Genomic DNA, 21,459 nt, shown 5'->3' on the forward strand with positions numbered 1-21,459 from the left:
TATCATCTGTATGCATGTATGCGGTATGATGCACCTAATTCTATTTGATTTATTTTTCAAAAGAATTAACCGATGCGTTTCTTTGTTTGGATTTTGCCATTCCTCTAGACGGGCTGTGCGCTGCCGATTTCTGTAACCGAGGAATGATGTATTTAAACAGACGTTAGGAGGCTTTTTGGCGCTCCTTCCCACTACACGCTCGCTCGTTCCTTCCCTAAAAATAATTTTTACTATGGAAATCAAAAAGATTTCCCTTCGACTAGTTCGAATCCTCAAGCTAAATGCTCAGAACTCAAGAACTTTGTCGAATCGGCTCTCGGAGAGACTTCTAGGGCAGAACACTGCTCAAAAACCCCAGAATACTCAGCAAGAGGGTACAAAAGTATGGAAAAAGTGTCCAAATGTGTGGAATGACGTCCAAATGACGTTCTATATATAGGAGTGAGGCGCAGTACGGCCTCTGACATCAATACAGCCCGTACTGAAGTTTTGAACTACAGTACGGCCGTATTGAATTCAGTACGGTCGTACTGAAGTTCAAAAACTTCAGTACGGCCGTATTGGTTTCAGTACGGCCGTATTGTAGTTCAAATTGTTCAGTACGGCCGTACTGAACTTCTAGGAGGCCGTATTGAGCTCCAATCCTCCCACATCTTTATTTTAAGCTACTCTAAGACTTCTAAACCTATGAAGAATCATCCTAGGGTCTTCCAGGGTTTTCCAGGAGTCCTTTCGGCTGACTTTCCTTCGGTCTTCGAGAGTCTTCGAGTCTTATTTCCGACCCGGACAATTTTAGGGGTCTACACCAATTATAGGAACCAAGTGGGTTTTTAGGAATAAGCTTGATGAATCAGGAATTTTTATAAGAAATAAGGCAAGGATAATGGCTAAGGGGTATAATCAAGAAGAGGAAATTGATTATGATAAGACTTTTGCCCCTGTAGCAAGGATAGAAGCTATTAGATTACTTCTTGCTTATTCTTCTATAATGAATTTCAAGCTTTATCAAATGGATGTGAAAAGTGCTTTTCTTAATGGGTTGATACAAGAAGAAGTGTATGTGGAGCAACCACCTGGTTTTGTTGATTTTAAGTATCCTAATCATGTGTACAAACTTAAAAAGGCACTCTATGGCTTGAAACAAGCTCCAAGATCATGGTATGACAGGCTGAGCAAATTTTTGATTGAAAATGACTATGTAAGAGGGAAAGTAGATAATACATTGCTTGTGAAAAAGTTTAAAAATGATACAATGTATGTTCAAATCTATGTGGATGACATTGTGTTTGGATCTACTAATGTATCTATGTGCAAAGAATTTGCTAAGACCATGCAAGGAGAATTTGAAATGTCAATGATGGGGGAGCTTACATTCTTCTTGGGGTTGCAAATCAAACAAATGAGTGATGGAATCTTCATAAGCCAAAGCAAGTATTGCAACGAACTATTAAAGAAGTTTGGTATGGAAGGGTGTAAGGAGGCTGCAACACCAATATCAAACACATGCAATCTTGACTTAGAATCCTCTTGTTTCTTATTTTTTAGGAGTTTTTTTTCTATTTTTTTTCTTCTCTTTCTTGGTCACGTTTAGCCTTCATTTGTACTTGATCCTCAGCCACTTGTGAAGGTGAGAGAGGATGAAGTACAAACTTTTTACCCTTATGAGTGAAAGTGATTTTGTTAGTAAGGCCATCATTTTTTGTTTGCTTGTCAAATTTCCATGGCCTTCCTAACAAAATATGACATGCTTCCATGGGAACTACATCACATGTAACTTTATCTTTATAGTTCCCAATGGAAAACTCCACTTCCACTTGTTGATTAACTAACATATCCCCATCATCATTGAGCCAATGAAGTTGATAAGGTTTTGGATGGGGTGTGGTAGTTAACCCTAACTTGTCAACCATCCTAGTGCTACAACAATGGCACCAAGATCCACTATCCACAATGAGAGAACAAGCTTTGCTAGAAATGTTACACCTTGTATGAAATATGTTTTCCATTTGTGAATGTGCATCACTAGGTTGGTTACTGAGAAGCCTTCTTACCATAAGAAGTTCCCCAATATAAGGGTAAGTGGCCTCACATCTTTCTTCCTCACTTGTTTCCTCTTCATCCTCACTTGAAGATGAAGAAGTAGTAGCTTCATCTTGGCTACTATAAATGTCTTGGCCCCTTACAATCATAACCTTTTTATTAGGGCATTGAGAAGCAATGTGGCCTCTCCCAAGGCATTGAAAACATTTTATCTCACTAGATTTAGTGCTAGTGTGTGAGGTGTACTTTCCTTTTTCTTTTTCTTTTTCTTTACCCTTGTCTAGATTTTTGGAAGAGTCAAAAGTTATTTTCTTCTCAAAAATTTTTCCCTCCCTCTTGTGATCTTTCTTATAATAAGAAGATGAAACCGAGCTTTCCTTTTTAAATTTTTTTCTCAAAACTTGTTGTTCAACCTTGATGCAAAGTTGAACTAGATCATTTAGATCTCTATATGGTAAAAGCTCCACTTTATCTCTTATTTCCAAGTTAAGACCACTGAAAAACCTAGCAATAGTAATATTTTCTTCTTCTCTAATCCATGCCTTCATTATATATAATTTCATAGTTTGCCTATACTCTTCAACACTCATGTGTCTTTGTTAGAGCCTTTGAAGTTTGTTCATAAGCTCCCTAGTATAGTATAAGGGTATGTGTCTCCTCTTTAATGCACTCCTTAATTCATTCCAATATTGAATTGGAGGATCATTATGAAGATGCCTATCCCTAACAAGGGATGTCCACCAATACATAGCGTGGCTTTGAAAGATTAGTGTGACAAGAGACACCTTTCTCTCTTCACTTACTTGATGGCAAGCAAAGATTTGTTCAACCTTCATTTCCCAATCAACATACCCTTCTACATCATCTTTGCCATGAAAGTAAGGGAGATCCACTTTAGATTCCCTAACCTTGGGTGCCCTATGAGTCCTTCTAGGGGGGGTTGATAATGATCACCTAAAGCTAGGCTATCCTCATGAATAGATACCCCTAAGGCTGAACTTCGTGATGGAGAACTTCCATGTCTACTTCGGTGCTTCATGTGTAAATTTTCTTCCTTTTTCTTTAAAATTCGGATTTCTTCCTCTAAGATTGCAAGTTGGGCCTCTATTTCAATTTTCTCTTTAAGCTTTTGTTTTGCCTCTTACTCTCTCCAAAGCTTTAGTGATTTCAATTCATGTGCTATTATTGAAAAATCTTTGTAAGCACTTGCATCACTATCACTTTGATGAGGAGAAAAATCTTCCATTATAGGCAAAAGTTTTTTTCTTATAAAAGATTTTTGGAAAGAAATTTTGAAGGTTTAGAATAAGTACTTGATGGACTAAGTATAAAAATTGAACCTTAGAGGGAGGTGAGCTACTAAGAGCCACTTAATAACCAAGCCTCTTCGGGTAAAAATTAATAATCCACCTTGTAGTTAATCTTCACCAAAACAATTGTTTTATGAAAATTTTTTGTGTTCTTTTGTGCTAGTGAACTATCTAGACGTTCATGAAATCAATTGCAATTTAAATGACAAATTTAAAGGCTATCTAAACGAATCCCTAAGGTGAAAGCTTGAGAGGTACCAAAGACCTTCAAGGACCACTTTCACCAAGTACTAGCACAAGCTACAAGTCCTATGGAGAGATGGTTGTGTACCTAAGACACTTCCAAGACACTCCAATTGTCCAATTACAATCAAATATCAAGTACAAATGCAGAATTTGAATTTAAAAGTGGCTTGAGAAGACAAGAAAATTTAGCCACCAAATTAGAATTGACTTTAGTGACGGATTTAGCAAGACAAAGATTTGTAATGAAAAGTTCCGTCTCTAAATTCGTTTCTAATTTTTTTTTTCAAAAATTTCTTTTAAAATTTGTCTTGCTGGACCAGATTTGGTCAAGTTGATCCGCAGCTACTAGTTGTGGAAGGTAGCCATCCGAAAGTGTTTGGGAAGAAAATCTTGTTGTGTTTAAGTGACAAGGAATAGAGTAGAGATGTGAAATTGACAAGGAAGAAATTTGGCTAGCTCAAGAAAGAATAATCCTAGGAATGGTGCTAGAGGTGGATTGACAAATCAAAAAGGAATCATTCATGTATACAAGTGAATCAAGAATTCAAAAAAATTTCAACACCAACCCACACTTGACCGAATGCAACCAAAGAAATCTAATCTTCTTTTTTTGCTTTTGATTTTTGTTGTATATATATATATATTTTAAAACCTTGTATATTTTTCTTGTATTTCTTTTGTTCTCTTTTGTATTGTTTTAGGAGATGCCTTTGATGGAGACCTCCCTTCCATGGTTGATAATGATAGGTTGAAGAGGGTCACCTTGCCCAAGATCTAGGCTCACCAAAGGGGAAAAGAGAAAGGGACGTTTAGATTGAAGGATGGTGTTGGACTTAAAGATGATGAAGGATGCAGGTGGAGGTGTATGGATGCTCAAGTAGGTTGGCTCACTCCAAAGGTAGATGGAGGCCACTCTAGGTTTCTCACTCTCCAATTGTGGAGATAGGACAAGGTTAGCCAAAGATAACCTAGTGACTAAGGAAGAGATGTTGAGGCAAAAATGCTCACTCAATATCATATAATCTAGGGTATTTATAGGAGTGGGAGGCATCTAGGGTTGCATTTGGAGAGTGTATGGTCAAAATTTACAAGCCAAATGCACACCAAATGAGATGCAAATTAACCCTAGATGCAATTGGTGGCCAAGGATGGAATCTTTGGGATTAGTTAGGCTACATCTAGGTGCATGATAAGACCATGCAACCTTTGCCCTCCACTTGGGCCTAAGCCTTTCTAACACCAAAAATAGGTCCAATAGCCACAAAAAATACGTCTAGCTCTCCTAATAAAAAACCCTAGCCCAAAATTAAAATCCTATGATCTAAAGCACCCCAAAATACAAGGGTAAAATGGGAAATACAAGAAAATAAATCCTATGACTAAAATACCCCAAAATACAAGGGTAAAATTGGCAATTAATATAAACTCTATACTAATGAAGCTTAGGAGAGAATTAATACTCTATGATCATGAGGAGAGTGTCCCATGGTGTGTGAGCTCCCTCCTCCTCTTCCACTCTTCTAGCCATGGACCTAGTGATGGAGCTCTCAAGGATGGTCCTCCATCATCCCTTCCTTCTTGAGAAGCATCTTTCCTCAGAGTAGAATCTTCATCTATATCCTCAGCTCCTAAAAATGGTGTGAGATCACATACATTAAAAGAGGAGCTAATGCCATACCTAGAAGTAAGGTCTAATTTATATGCATTGTCATTTATTTTGTGAAGGACTTGGAATGGTCCATTTCCCCTAGGGTTTAGTTTTGACATCCTTTGAGTGGGAAACCTATCCTTCCTCAAATGAAGCCAAACTCAATCCCCAACCTCAAAAGTGATTTTCTTTCTTCCTTTGTTATTGTATTTGGCATATTTTTGGGTTTGCTTTTTAATTTGGCTTTTGATCTTCTCATGATATTTCTTAATAAAATACGCCCTAGATACTCCTTCTTTGTGAAACAAGGAAGGGGTATTAGGAAGGGGTAATAGATCAAGAGGAGTTATTGGGTTAAAGCCATATACAACTTCAAAGGGTGAAAGATTAGTAGTCTTATGGACTACTCTATTGTATGCAAATTCTAGGTGGGGTAGACAATCATCCCAAGTTCTATTTTCCCCTTTGGTGAGCCTAGATCTTGGGCAAGGTGACCCTCTTCAACACATCATTATCAACCATGGAAGGGAGGTCTCCATCAGCCTTTTCTTCTTTGAAATTCAATGTATAGGTCTCGGTCATTTAGCTAATCACTGGCATCGAATGTTTTTCCTTGTGATTTGAATGGTAAATGTAATGCAAATTGTTCTCAAATGTAATGTAAATTCATCATGCTTTTCTCATGCAAACAAATCCACTCCATGTGCCACGGTTTAGCCTTCTAATTGAAATTTTGAATTTCAAATTTTCAAAACAATTTCCAGCAACTAATATCAAACACTTTTCAAGAATTCAATGTAGAATTTTAAAAGAAAAGTAGAAGACAAGTTAATACAATGGAAGCCTAACTCTAAGAGAATTACTAATGAACTAATAGAAATTCATGAACTCAAATTGTGTACAAAATTAAAAGCACCAAAGCACATATTTGATTCGGTCATTTCAACTTTTTATGCAAGATCAAGTAAAAATTTGGTTAAACAAGCATAACTAAGAAGTTTAGACAATCAAATGACTATACTTGACTCTAAACATGAAAAGGATTAAAAAATTCAAAATGACTCAACATTTTTGCATACGACCGAAAATGAAAATCAATGAAGACTCAAAGAATTAAAAACACACAAGCTGAATCCTATGCGCACATTTATAAGTATGATTCATAAGAGAACAAATAAGATCATGAAAATTATGAATAATTGAAGCAAACCGAAACTAGATCTATCAAATTTGAGTGAGAAAAATTAGTTATGTTTATTATGCTTATGATTTTTTTTAACATTAATTTAGTTACTTTTTTTTAGGTTAATTTAATACAATAAATTTCATGTCATGAATTAATAAAAAGATGTTTAAAATCACACACCAAAATTAAAATAGTCAATGTATTGGAAGGATAATATCATACTAGTATTTATTTTAACTCAAAAATGAAAATAACTTCCATCTCTAAAACTAACCTCGTCTCTCTCGATCCACTATGATCTCACTCTGAACTTTTCTCATCACAACCTCCTTCACAACTTTGGGTGAAGTAATCCCTGCCATAATTTTCTTGTGATTGACCTGACTCCTCATGTGACTGATATCTTCCTATGAAGCCTTTTAATTGTCCTTGTTTTATAAGATCCTCTACTTCATCCTTTAGGGATGTGATGGAGTCTTCATGAGTTGAATCTCCATGATCTTGATTTTAACTTCTCCGCGGATCCTTGAAGATTATCCAAGGCAGAGTAGCAAACAAGAGAAGCAATGTTGACCAAGGATGAGCCAAGAATCTCGAATAAAATTAGGAGTTCCTAAATCTACAAAGAGAAAGGCTCAAGGTGACTAGAAGAAAGGTTTCTTCCTAGGGTGACTTCGGTGGAGACAAAAGAGCTTCTAAAAGAAGTAATTCTCATTCAATATGCCAAAGTGTGTACATGATCCGACCATAGTGAATTTATAGGCTTAGGAAGTGTATGTGACAAGCTAGGCTTGACCTAAGGTTAAGTTAAACCATGGTATGGTTTAACTAACCTTAGGTGCCAAAATTTGAATGTTTAAATTCAAATTTTGGTGCCAAACTGGTCACCCCCCATGTGCTACTCAATTTGAATGTTATTTAGCATGCATTTGAGAGTAAATTTCGGTCACCCCATGTGCTTGAGTGCACATGGCCGAAATGCTCTCTAAATGTAATGCTAATGACATTTAAATTGAGATGCACATGAAACTTCTCTTTAACATAAATTCAAATTACAATGAAATGAAATTCCTAGACTACTTGGCCAAAATACAAGGCCCAAAAATAAATACAAGCCCATTGGGCCCAAACCTAATCTACATGGGCTTTATGTTATACCCTAACTAAAAAGAACTATGGGATTTTCTTTAGTACTGGCCCATTCGTCATGTATCCTCTTGGTCATAGCCCTAGTAGTTGGGCCCTTGGCCCATGGGCCTCCATCAGGATGTGCATTCTTCAGTCGAATGACCACGGTTCCACTGGTACTGGTAGGTCTTGGATGAATCCACTTTATGTAACACCCCGAATTTCATATCTTATAATAAATAGTATTTTAGAAATTATTTTCACGTTTAATGTATTTATTTTAGAGTTTTGAATATTATTTAATTAGTGATATGAGCTCTATTTTAATTATGTGACACAATTTGTAATTATATTTTGTTTAATTAGTGGAGCAGGAGTTATTTTTATGAAATGTATTTTATTATTAATAATTATGTTTAAGTTATCTTATAAAAGGAAAAATATATATTTAATATTATTATTGTTATTTTATGAAAGGGAAGGAAGGACGTAGTAATCTTTTGCAAATTATTATTATTATTATTATTATTATTATTATTATTATTTTATTAATTTGAGAAAAGGGAGTTTATTAGCAGTTATCTGAGTCATTCCACGCATTCACTTCTTCCCGACTCATTTTCTTTCTACGCTTCTGAAGACCAAGGAGAACCTGAAGAAGAGAATCTTCTGTTCATCAAGGTAAACGGAGAGTGAGAAACCTCGCTCGGGGGTGTGGGAATAATTGTTGGGTAGCAGGGTTGGCCCAATCCCTTACCTGATGCATGCTTTAGGAACATGCAAATTATGAAAGTTTTATGTTTTAATATTTGAGTTTTCTGTTGGATTTCTGGTTGGATGCGATGCATGAATATGTGTTTGATTTCAAAATTAGATAAGTTTTGACATGAATTAGAGTGCTATGTGGGTTCTTGTGGGAAACCCTATAAGAAGCAATTAGGGGTATGATCTTTTGACAAGATTTGAGGTATTTTATGTAAAATTGAGTATGAATTTATGTTCTATAAGTGTTATTTGGAGGATTTTTACTGATTAATTTATATGATTACATGTTAGTTATGAAAAATTGTCTGATTTTGAAGTGCAGGTTCGCACTAAGGGCGCCGAGCGCAGTTCTTCACCTCGGGCGCAAATTAATAGTTTCCTAGGAAAAATTAAGCCGCACTCAGGAAAATTGAGTCGGGCTTGCGCCAAGCGCAAGAAAATTGAGTCGGGCTAAGGAAAGTTGCGTCAGGCACAAGAAAGTTGTGTCGGGCACAAGAAAGTCATGCCGAGCGCGTGTGAAGCTGCACTAGGCAGAATTCTCTGCTTTAGGCACAACATTAAATTCGTTTGGCGCACTCAGGGCGCGCAGAGCGTGATGCTTCACTTCTGGTGCGACATTTAATGCGCTAGGCGCGAGTTAGGGCACACCTGGCGTAATCCCTATGATGTTTTACATGCTTTATGTCTTGTTAGATGATGCAAATTGTGTGGGAATTGTCTTATTACTGTGATTACATAAGTGATGTGTTTTATGAGATATGATGTAGAATACGTGCTATTGTGAACACTATGACTATGAGAATGTGAAACGTGATAAAATGTGATAAGACATGAAGTTCCATGACAAGTAAAGTGATGAGTCCATGAAGTGTGAATGTGTGTGACATGCATCATGTGCATCTATGTGACGGGTATGATATGGAGTACACCGTTAGGGAAGGCCTTCCTTGTGTAACAGCTTGGGGGAGTCCTAGGGGATAATGCGGTTTAGATGTCTCGATTCTGCCTGTTTGTGAGCACGAGACGTAACTTGCACAGCTCATCTATCCTGACTAGACCCTAGCAATACATCCTTCTAGTTGAGAGTGTATGGGTAGCTCCCTACATGTACTCCTAGACTACCTTAGGTGTGCTATTTAGGCAGCACAACAATGATATGTGATATGTGATTGGCGCCACATGCATGCATTTATGAGTCGAGTCCCTAACATCATTGCATGATAAATGAGTGTGCATGTGATACTGATTGTGTATGTGTATTGTTCATATGTGATTTGTGCTTGGGACTTGTATTATGTTTGTTGTGTGTGTTGCCTAACCTTTATTTCTACACCTGAACCTGAGTGAGATGTTTCTCACTCTCTTGTTGTTCTTTGTATGTGTTTAAATTGTGTTGTAGGTGATCATCAACATGAGGATGTTGGTGATGAGACTTAGACTTCTGTTGGGCATGCTCTGATAGAATATGTGACATCGGGGCGTAGCTAGGCTTAGTTTAGGATTTCATTATTGTTATTTTATTTTGGAAAAATCATGTTTCATTTTCTTTTAAATTCTGAATTTGACCATGATTTAAGTTTACGAATGTGAATTCTCTACTCTTATGTTAGTGGAACCATTATTTTAATTCTAAATATTCTATTTAACCCAAGAAGATGTTTTTATAATTATTATATATGTATGTTGGCGTAGAGGGTGTCACAACTTAAGGTGGTGTGTTGGCTTGTTTTGGTATGATTATTATTTTTGAAGCTAAGGCCTAATCCTAAACTCTTGATCTACTTGCATTGTGAGGTGTATAACTTATGTATTTAGGATCGCGTGGTGGATGATTCCCACTTGGATCACCCCATCTATTTTTCTCAAATGAGTCCCTCGCACTTTCTTTCTTTGATATCATGCTTTCTATCTGGGTTGGTTACGTGATTTTGCCGACTCTTTCATTTGCATATTCATCATGACCCTTCTTCTCAGCTCATTCATGTCGAGAGGGGGTTTCTTGCATAAAATGTTTATAAGTAGGCTTCATTTTAAGGAAGTATTCAAGTGATTCGTGGCTACAACAAGGTTTTAGGAATTTGATTTCCATTACAATTTATTAAACTAATCCATGAAGGACCGAAAGACTCCCCTTTCTCTTGTTGAAAATTAGATAAGATAAGAGAAGTTAGCTAATAGGGGTAACTTGTAGTAAATTGAACAGTGAGCAAAGACGCCAATTCATTGAAAAAATTCAAAACTCGGTTGGTAGCTTAGTGAACCAGCTTAAATACCTCCTTTTGGAAGAGTACAACATAAAGTTGCATCATCATTAGTAGATAAAGTAAAATGGGTCAATAAACATCCAAATGTTCATCGAGGTTAGTGGATCCATTATATTTCTCCAAAAGGAGACTCTTCAAGTTCTCTAAGAGGGGGTGTATTCATAATTCTGTGTAAAATGATGTTTATATACAAGGTACAAAAACTCAAACTATACAAGTTATGTACAATAGAGACTATGAGACTAAAAATAGGAATCATACTCAATACTCACATTGAGCATAGGTCTAAGAAGCACCTCCTCTATAGAAGCCTCCTCTAGCCTCCTAACCATGGACCTAGTTAAAGGCCCAATGGTCTTCAAGTGTCCTATGGATCAACCTTCACCCTTCTTGGTCTTACCTCTTCCAAAGGGATCCTTGGGGATTAGATTTCCATCGTCGTGACTTTTCACTACCTTTTCGGGCCTCTTTTAATCTGAATTATGATGGAAAACCTTTAGGAGTAACCAAGTGGCTTTGGCTTCTCCTTCAAGTTCCTCCCTAGACCTTTGTCTTCTTAAAACTCCTCAAGCTTCTCAAGGTCTCTAATTGAGGTAGAGACCTTTGGTTTCACCTTGGAAGATAAAGAACTCTCTTCAAGTGCTGCCATACCATTTCAATCCCCACCACACTCTTAGGAAAAGGATAAGATAATTTGATGCAAATCAAAAATATATTTTAGGACTTTTGAGAGAAATAATTTAGAGAAAATCTCAGCAATCTCATATAAAAATGATCAAAAGTGAGTTTGACAAGTGAACCAACCTATATATAGTGGTGGAGTAGCTTGTAGTGCAAGTTAGACAAGGTAGGGACAAGGTAGGGACACTTAGATCTAGATTAGCCAATGATAGAGTGACAAGTGTCACCTTGTCTCCTAGGAGACAAGGAGGTGTAGACCCCTAAAATTGTCCGGGTCGGAAATAAGACTCAAAGACTCTCGACGACCGAAGGAAAGTCAGCCGGAAGGACTCCTGGAAGACCCTAGGATGATTCTTTGTAGGTCTAGAAGTCTTAGAGTAGCTTAGAATAAGGGTGTGTGAGGATTGGAGCTCAATACGCCCTCCTAGAGGTTCAGTACGGCCGTACTGAGCCATTTGAACTACAATACGGCCATAATGAAATCAATACGGCCGTACTGAAGTTTTTGAACTTCAGTACGGCCGTACTGAATTCAGTACACCCGTACTGTAGTTCAAAAACTCAGTACGGGCCGTATTGACTCCTTAGGCCGTATTGCGCCTCAATCCTATAAATAGGACGTCATTGGCTCGTCCTTCCACACATTTGGAGCATTTCTCCACCCTCTGGCTGAGTATTTTTGGGTTTTTGAGCTATTCTCTGCCCTAGAAATCTCTCCGAGAGCTGATCCGACTAAGTTCTTGAGTTCACGAGCCTTTAGCTTGAGACTCGAACAAGTCGAAGGGAAATCTCTTTGATTTCCATAGTTAATATTTATTTTTAGGGAAAGGAGCGAGCGAACGTGTAGTGGGAAGGAGCGCCAAAAAGCCTCCTAACTCCTTTTTGAATATATAAAAGCCCGCTTCGAAGGTTTCTTTCCAAATCCTTTCTTTTACCGCTTTCATTTATCGCTTTTTGATTGTTGCATTGCACGTTTAAAGCTTTCATCATGTAGATAGTTTACTTATAATCGTTCTAATAAATAGGGGTAGTTTAGCAATTTTACGCTATTATTTATGAAATAATCCGTCATAGGGAACCCGAAAGGGGCGTTGTGGGGTGCTAACACCTTCCCCACACGTAATCGACTCCCTTACCCAACTCTGGTTGTAATGGCCAAAGTTGATTTGCGAAAATCAATTGCCTTATGTCTTTTTCCAATGTTTTGAGTAAAACATTGGTGGCGACTCCAAGAACCCCTTTTTGCGAAAACCACTAATCCATGGAGGGTCCCGTTTGGGATTAACACGGATTGGTGAGAATCATTTAACAAAATTGTTAGTTCGATGAGGTCTCAGTTTGAGAATAAGTCGTTCTAACAATCCATCATTTTTTCAAAACTAAAAAAGAGTCCAACCATCGTCGCGAATGCCAATGTCCGTTTCGGCGGGTGGCGACAGGAGGAGACACCTAGAGCTAGAAGAGCCAATCATGGAGTGCCAAGTGTCATCTTGTCTCCTTAGCTAACCAAGAGACAAGTGTGTCGGAGAAGCCAATGAGAAACTCGACCAAAAGTGAGTTAGGTGGCCTTGGATCTTTTCTTCCATCTAATCCAATCCAAAACCTTTGGAATTGATTTAGTTAGGTTCACCATATGATGGTGAGACCTATCTAAATCAATTCCTTGGATTAAATGGAGGAAAACAAGCCTAATAATATGAAAAATTTGGCCTAGGCCCACTAAAAGCCCAATTTCTAACTCCACCCACACACTTGCTATTTTCCACCCCACTACTAAAACTAAAAAATATAAAATCTATGACCCTTAATACAAGGTCAAAAGAAGTAAAAGTCTCCAAGCAACATACCCTAAAATCCTAAGGGTATGACCTACAAAGAGAAATAAAAGGTGTCTCACAAATACAAAGGCAAAATAAGCTTATACAAGTATCTATTATGTACAAAGTACCATACAAGGTATGTATAATATGTTAGAAAAGAATGGCACAATCCAAGTGATGGAAATCTAATCCCCAAGGATCCCTTTGGAAGAGGTAAGACTAAGAAGGGTGAAGGTTGATCCAAGGAGGCTCACACTTGAAGACCATTGGGCCTTTAATTAGGTCCATGGTTAGGAGGCTAGAGGAGGCTTCTAGAGAGGAGGTGCTTCTTAGACCTTTGCTCTTCATGAGCATTGATTGTGATTCCTCTTATTAGTCTCTTGAGTTTCCATTGTACATACTTGTATAGTTGATTTCTTGTGCCTTGTATATAGTAGATACTTGTATAGGTGTATTTTTGCCTTTGTATTTGAGAGGCACTTTATTTCCTTTTAGTAGCTATTGTATATTGTTTCTAGGGTAGGTTACTTGGGCACTTTGACTCCATTTAACCTAACCTAGAAATACACTCTTTTCTTAGTTTTCTAGTAGTAGGATTGGGAGTGGCATTAGTAAGCTAGAGAGTGTTACTAGCAAGCTAGAGAGTGTTACTAGAAATTTAGCCAAGAGGTGGTCCTAGGATAAAATTTTCATATTGGACTCATTTTACTCCTAATTTTTCATAGATTTGATTTAGTTAGGTTCCATTCAAATTGGATAAACCTAACTATACCAAATTAACAATTTCAAAACCGGTTGGAGTAAATTAAGTCCAAAAAGCCGCCCACCTTAGATGTGTTCACACTTGGCCGGATTGCTTGGTTCTTCTCAAGCTTGGAAGCTTGAAGCACAAGCTTCTCCTTAGCTAGCTTACCAAGCAAGCTAAGTGAGAAGCTTGCTCTCCAAGCCTTTAGACCATGGACGGATTAGCTAGACCTTACCATGGTTCCTAGTGAACCATGGTTAAGGATAGCTTGCTCTCTAAGCTTCCTACTCCTATATACTTGTATTCCTTTCATTGTAAGTCACTTTTGGATGTATTGAGATTTCATTTCTGAAATATTGTTCAAATTTATCTCTTCTAAAAGTCCCTAAACCTCTTTTATATTCATCCAATTCTCTTATCCCTTCACTAGAAGAGTGTGGTGAGAATTGAAGAGGTTTATCTCTTCATCAAGGAGTGGCGCCTCTTGGGAGAGTTCTCCACCAAACCGTGGTGGTTCTAAGGTCTCCTCCTCCATTGGAGACCTTAGCAAAGCTTAGGAAGAATCAAGGAGCCGAAGATCTAGGGAGGAACTTGAAGAGGATTCACATCAATCCGGATTCTCCAAACAAGTTTCCATCACCAAGAGGGGGGGTGAATTGGATTCTATGACCTTTTAAAATTTTTCAGAGTATTTAGGATCTTTATTTCACTTAAACTTTTCTAAGACTGAATTTTCAAATGAAGCTTCTTTAAAGACTTGTTATGGAAGTATGAATGCAATATGCTTTCTTGATTACAAAACAATGAGGTTGAAATGCAATGCTCTAATTCAGATTAAACCATCAATATTCACACACACATGTTAATCAAGAATTATCTTCTTTAATGTTCAACCAAGAAATTACTCAAAGTAAAAGATAAGGTAGAAGAAGATTGCACAAGTCTTTTATACTGGTTCAGCCACTCCACATGTGACCTACATCCAGTCCTCAATCAGCACTTGATCAAGATTTTGTTCCACTATCTCAAGGAAGAAGGTTTACAAGCACACACATGCATATACTTCAACACAAAAGATAACCACTTTCCTGACCCCAAGAAAGCACCCCTTGTAGAAACCCACTACAAGAAACCTTACCACTTGAGAAACCCTTCTCAAGATTTTACAAGTATTCACACAGAATAAAGGAATGAATTCACCTGGAATTCAGAAGCAAATCTTAATCTTCCCTTTTCAAGAATATGATGATGATGATGATCCTCTAACAAAGTTTTTCACAAACGTTTTTACTCTTGGATTTCACAAAGAAAACTCTCCAAGATGGTCACAAAGACTACACAAAAACGCTTTTCTCAATTTGATTATCAGTTCTAACTCTTGTCTGAAGTTTCTAAAAGTTCAAACTATTTATAAAAATATTAGACCCAGATAATCGATTATTTTAAAGAATAATTGATTATTTTGTTCTTCAGGTTTTCTGGAAACCAACTAAGAACAATATAATCGACTATTTTTCTAGATAATTGATTATTCCAGAGAGTTACTCCTGGGATAATCGATTATTTTGGCAAATAATCGATTATTGCAGCAAGGCATCCCATTTTTCCTGTTGCTGGAATAATCGATTATATTTAACGATAATCGATTATTTTGAGTTAGTTTTCAAAACTTCGTTTTAAGCCTCAAAATAACTTCCTAACCTTTTTAACTCATCATCATATACTCTCTACTTAGCTTAGATATAGATTTGCTCATGCACACAGCATACACAACAAACTAAATCATTCAAAACAATTTATACACTAATCACTATTACATAATATTGACTTTTCTTTGACTTTGTTTTTGTGCTTCCAAGTTGTTGTTGTTGTTGTTGTTTGTAGTTGCCCTTGACACTCATCTTGTGATCATCAAAACTCCTTTAAGCTTCAAGCTTCTCTAAGCTCAACATAATAGAGACTAAGGAACTAATAAGAGGAATCATACTCAATGCTCATATAGAGCATAGGTCTAAGAAGCACCTCCTTTGTAAAAGCCTCCTCTAGCCTCTTAACCATAGACCTAATTAAAGGCTCAATGGTCTTCATGTGTAAGCTCTTTGTGGATGGTCCTCCATCTTGAGAAGGATTTATCCTCAGATCTAATTCCTCATCATCAATGTTAGCATCACTTGCAAAAGGTACAAGATTACATACATTAAATATGTTGCTAACACCATAATCAGAAGGTAAATCCAACCTGTATGCATTATCATTGATCCTTTGGAGGACTTGGAATAGACCATCTCCTCTTGGACTTAGTTTGGACTTCCTTTGTGTAGGAAATCTAGCTTTTCTTAAGTGAAGCCAAACTAAGCCTCCTTCCTCAAATACAACTTCCTTTCTCCCTTTGTTGTTGTATTCAATATACTTTTGAGTTTATTTTTCAATTTGGTCTTTTACCTTCTCCTGGAGTTTCTTTACAAAATCTGCCTTAGATACTCTTTCTTTATGTAAATAAGAAGAAGTACTAGGCAATAAAAGTATGTCAAAATGAATGAGGGGGTTAAGGCCATAAACAACCTCAAAAGGAGAAGGATTAGTAGTCTTATGGACTACCTATTGTATGCGATTTCTACATGAGAAAGATGTTCATCCCAAGACTTCTTGTTGTTTCTTAAGATGACCCTAAGTAGTGTAGATATCGATCTATTTACTACTTCTGTTTGCCCATCAGTTTGTAGGTGACATGTAGTAGAAATTAGAAAGTTTAGTTCCTAGTCTTTCCCAAAGTTTTTTCCAAAAATGACTAAGAAACTTAACATCCCTATCTGAAACTATTGTTTTAGGGATACCATGCAACCTAACAACTTCTTTAAAGAAGAGCCTTGAGATATGGTTAGCATCATTTACTTTGTGGCATGGTATAAAGTGAGCCATCTTTGAAAATCTGGCAATCACCATAAAGATAGAATCATATCCCCTTTGGGTTCTTGGGAGACTAAGTACAAAGTCCACACTTATCTCAACCCAAGGGGTGCTAGCTATTGCTAGAGGTGTGTAGAGTCCATGACGCATAACTTTAGACTTAGCTTGCAAACAAGCTACACATTTAGAGCAATACCTTTGGACATCTACTCCCATGTGTGGCCAATAAAATCTTTCTTTTATAAAACTTAAAGTCTTATCAACTGCAAAATAGTCCATGCGACCTCCTTCATGACTTTCTTTAATTAAGAGCTTTCTAATGGATCCTTTGGGCATGCATACTTTACCCATCTTACATAGATACCCATCACTAACATATAATCCATCAAAATCTTTCTTAAGACATTTAGCATAGGTGGGTTGCAAATCTAGATCTTGTTCATACAATCCCTTAATGTTATCAAATCCAAGGATTTGAGAACTAAGGGTAGTAAGTGTCGAAACCCAAAAAATTCTGATCTTGCCCACAAATGGTTTGAACTGCCATTTTGAAAATCTCATCAGTCAGGGAATGCCCGAAGACAACCAATGATTTTTGAAAAAGGTTTGAAGGAGTCACCACTGATATTTTACTCAAAATATCGAAAAAATAAAAGATTTTGAAATTAAAATAAAGGCTTTCATAGCATAATAATAAATAATATTTTAAATATCTTATCCCTTTTAATTATTTAATATTATTTACATGATGAAAAATACATATTATCTACATGATTATTTATTGGCATATAAGAATTATAAAAAAAATAAAAAAAAAATAACAAATAAGAAAATAAATAAAATAATAAATGAAATAATAAATAAAACAATAAACAAAATAATAAATAAAAACAATAAATAAGAGAGAAGAATTTAGAACCTCCAAAGCAAGCCTTTTATAAGGGAATCTTCCCAAATGTGTGTGGGGTGCATTTTGACAGCCTTTGCTATACAAAATCCTCACTAAATCACTCAGAGAATTATATAGAGGGGGAAGCTATGCAACTTTTTTTTTCCTCTAATCCTTTGGCCAGAGGGTTTCTTATATACTAGGAGATAGAAGCATAAGAAAGCTATTCGATGTGGGACTAAATTTTATAGAAATACAATCTTTTTCTAGGAACCATGCAGGACCTCTAGAAAAATCTTTAACTTTCGGATCATGCTGGGTTGTTTTATGGTATCCTCACAATATATTGATCTTCAATTTCAACAGTTGGATCGTTGAAATTAGGTCTGTAGTGAGAGATACTATCATAATAAAAACATTGTCTAGTATAAGACTCATATTTTCCAGCTGCAATGTGAGGCCTATAGAGAAATCATTAACCGTTGGATCATGCTAAAAATTTGATGATATATTCTTAATACATTTATGTTTATCTTCAAAGACCGGATTGTGAAAATTAAGTCTTTCGAGAGATATTATCATAACAAAAACGTTGTCCAACATAAAATTTTCTGAAAAAGAGAACGGACCATTTCGATTTCGGAACAGGCTATTCCAACATTGGGAACGACCCATTTCAATTTGGGAACGACTGTTCCGTGCCCCAGATCAGTTTTGTTTTTTACTATTTTGGGCCTTCTAGAGCCATCTTGGCTCGTTTTGGTGCTTTATTGGGCCCTTAGGAGCTGTACATGCTACTTTTTACAACTGCAGTGCGAGGCCTCTGGAGAATTCATTAACCGTTGGATCATGCTAAAATTTTGATGATATCTTCTCAATACATTGATACTTACTTTCAACGGTCGGATCGTGAAAATTAGGTCTATAATGAGAGATATTATCATAACAAAAATATTTCCCAACACGTTGGGCCCGTCAAGGGCCGTTTATCTCGCTCTAATAGACCTTTGTCTTTAGTTTGGGTACCCTGGACGAAATTGGGTGTCTACAACTGCCCCTCTTTAATTGTCCTTTGGATGGATAAATGTTGCTTTTCCAAAGGTAAGTAAAGACGTAGAAGTTTCATCCGGGTCTTCTATTTGCTTCTTTGTCTAGGTGTTTCCATATTGCTTCCTTCAAATAGACGGGTTTGCCCGTATCCTTGCTCTTTGGAGTAGGTGAGTGTTGGGTTGCGTGCTTTGTTGGAGAATAAGGATGGCAAACTATACCACCTGATCTTCTGTCTTCATGTAGATGCTCTATGCCATTTCTTCTAATTTCTTCCCTATGATGGTGAGGTGAAGGTTCGAGTCTTCTCTTTTGCATTGAAAGAAGGTGCTTCCACATTATTTCCTTCAGGTAGATGGGTTTACCTATATCCTTGCCCTTTGGAGTAGATGAATGTTGATTTGCGTGCTTTGTTGGGTGACAAGGATGATAAATCGTACCATCTAGGCATTTGGCTTGATGTAGAGACTCTGTGCTGCTTCTGCTTATTTTGTGATAGTGTCACTTTATTCATTTGGAGTAGATGAGTGTTGATTTGCGTGCTTCATTGGGTGACAAGGATGCTAAATCGTACCATCTAGGCATTTGGCTTGATGTAGAGACTTTGTGCTGCTTCTGCTTATTTTGTGATAGTGTCACTTTATTCATTGTTCGCTAAAGAGGGAGTATATTATGATCTTGGCCTCTCTAGGCTGGACTGATATTAAGGCTTCAACCGACCTATGATGGGAAACTCGACGATGATCCCAATTTTGACTTGAGGAACTCGACGGTGCCCTCAATGTCATTCACTGATTTGAGGAACCCAGCGGTGTCTTTAAATCGAGATGAATGTTGATGTCCTTTGTGAAGGTGGATTTCAGAACCTTTGGCAGATACTCAGCGGTGATCCTGGGTTTACCTTGAGGAACTTGATAGTGCCCTTGTTGTCGCTCATTGATTTGAGGAGCTCGACAATGTCTTTCAATCGAGATGAGTATTGACGTCCTTTGTGAAGGTGGACCCCGGAACCTTTGGGTGGATACTCGATGGTGATCCTTGCAGACACCCAATTTCATCCGAGGTATCCAAACCAAGGACAAAGGTCTACTAGAGCGAGACAAATGACCCTTGAGGGGCCCAACGCGTTAAAACACAATTTTGTTATAATAATATATCTCTCGTTACATACCTAATTTTGACAATCCGACCGTTGAAATTAAAGACCAATGTATTGAGAAGATATCATCAAAATTTCAGCATGATCCAATGATTAACAAATTCTCTAGAAGCCTCACACTACAACTGGAAAAAGCAACACGTACGACCCCTAAGGGCCCAATAGAATACCTAAACAGGCCAACATGGCTTCGGAAGGCCCATAAAACTCAAAAAAAAAAATTGATCCAGGCCTAGAAAAAGATTATATTTTTATAAAATTTAGTCCCACATCGAATAACTCTCTTATGCTTCTGTCTCCTAGTTAGCTATATAAGAAACCCCTTGGCTAAAGGATTAGGAAAATAAATTTTCATAGCTTTCCCATCTCTATATAAACCTTTGAGTGATAGTGAGATTTTTGTTGATGGAATCATGCCTAGGAAGGCAAGGGGTGACACATTGAAAGAGCCAAGAGGAATGGGCTAGACATGAAGATTTGGGCCAGTCAAGGCCCAATGGGCTTCGAAAGCCCAAGTTGAACTTCTTCATGTGCCATATCTTGTTTTAGCTATTTTTCTTATGTCTTGTATATATCATGTTAGTATAGGTTTCTATATTTTGGGTCTTGTATTTTGGACCATCTAGGATATCATTTTAGGCTATAGGCTTATTGGGCCTAGTTTTGGGCTTCATGGGCTTTTGGTACCCAATATTGGGCTCATTTTCATTCTTGTAATTTTTACATTCCATTGTATTTTCTTGGCCATTGTATTTAGGCCATTAGATTAGGATTATTGAGGGATTACTTAAATAGGTTCATTAGGCTAAACTAGATTTAATTTAGAAGACATTTAAGTTGAATTTAGAAGACATTTAGAAGAGATTTAAGTTGAATTTAGAAGACATTTAAGCTGTCCATGTGCTTAGCCAAATCAACCCTAAATGCTTCCTAAATCAAATTAAGATGCATGAGGGCACCTAGATCCACGGACTTGCACATGGGAGTGAAGATTTGAATTCAAATTTCAAATTTGAATTCAAATCTTGGCGCCAAATGCTTCCCTAGTTGAGCCTATATATGCATGATCCTTCATAACTTGTAAACACTTTGAATGTTAATGATAATTTTCTGAAATATCTTCAGCCAAGTTCTCTCTCAAAGTCACCAAGAAAGCCTAGTCTTAGCCTTAGGAAAATCACCTCTCCTAAGATTAGTCCGTGAGCTTTCTCTTTGATTCTCTAGCTAGGGCACTTCCTTCTTAGCCTAGGGAAACCATGTCATTCTATTTTTAATCCCACCTTCAATCCGTGATCATCAATCAAGGAAGCAAGATCCGTGAGCTTGGAGGAGGCAAGGGAAGAACAAGCTTCACTTCACATACCTACTTCCATCATTTTTGGTATCAAGAGCCAAGTTTTCTTCCTTGAAGTTAAGTGTCCTCTTTCACCAATTGAATTCTGTTCTTGTGTGCTAAAATTTTCACATCTTGAGTCTCCTTTGAGGATCTATAAATTTTGAAATTAATTTTCCATAGATCCAAGTGTTGATTGCATTTTGATTCAAATCCGCAATCAAAAGTGTTTTAGGATTCAACTTGTGCCAATTTTTCTTTGTTTGAGTCAATTTTTGTTCATCTTTGTTC

Source organism: Cajanus cajan, chromosome 2 (assembly GCF_000230855.2).
Source record: "Cajanus cajan strain Asha chromosome 2, NIPB_CcT2T_4, whole genome shotgun sequence".
In the NCBI taxonomy this organism is placed as follows: Eukaryota; Viridiplantae; Streptophyta; class Magnoliopsida; order Fabales; family Fabaceae; genus Cajanus; species Cajanus cajan.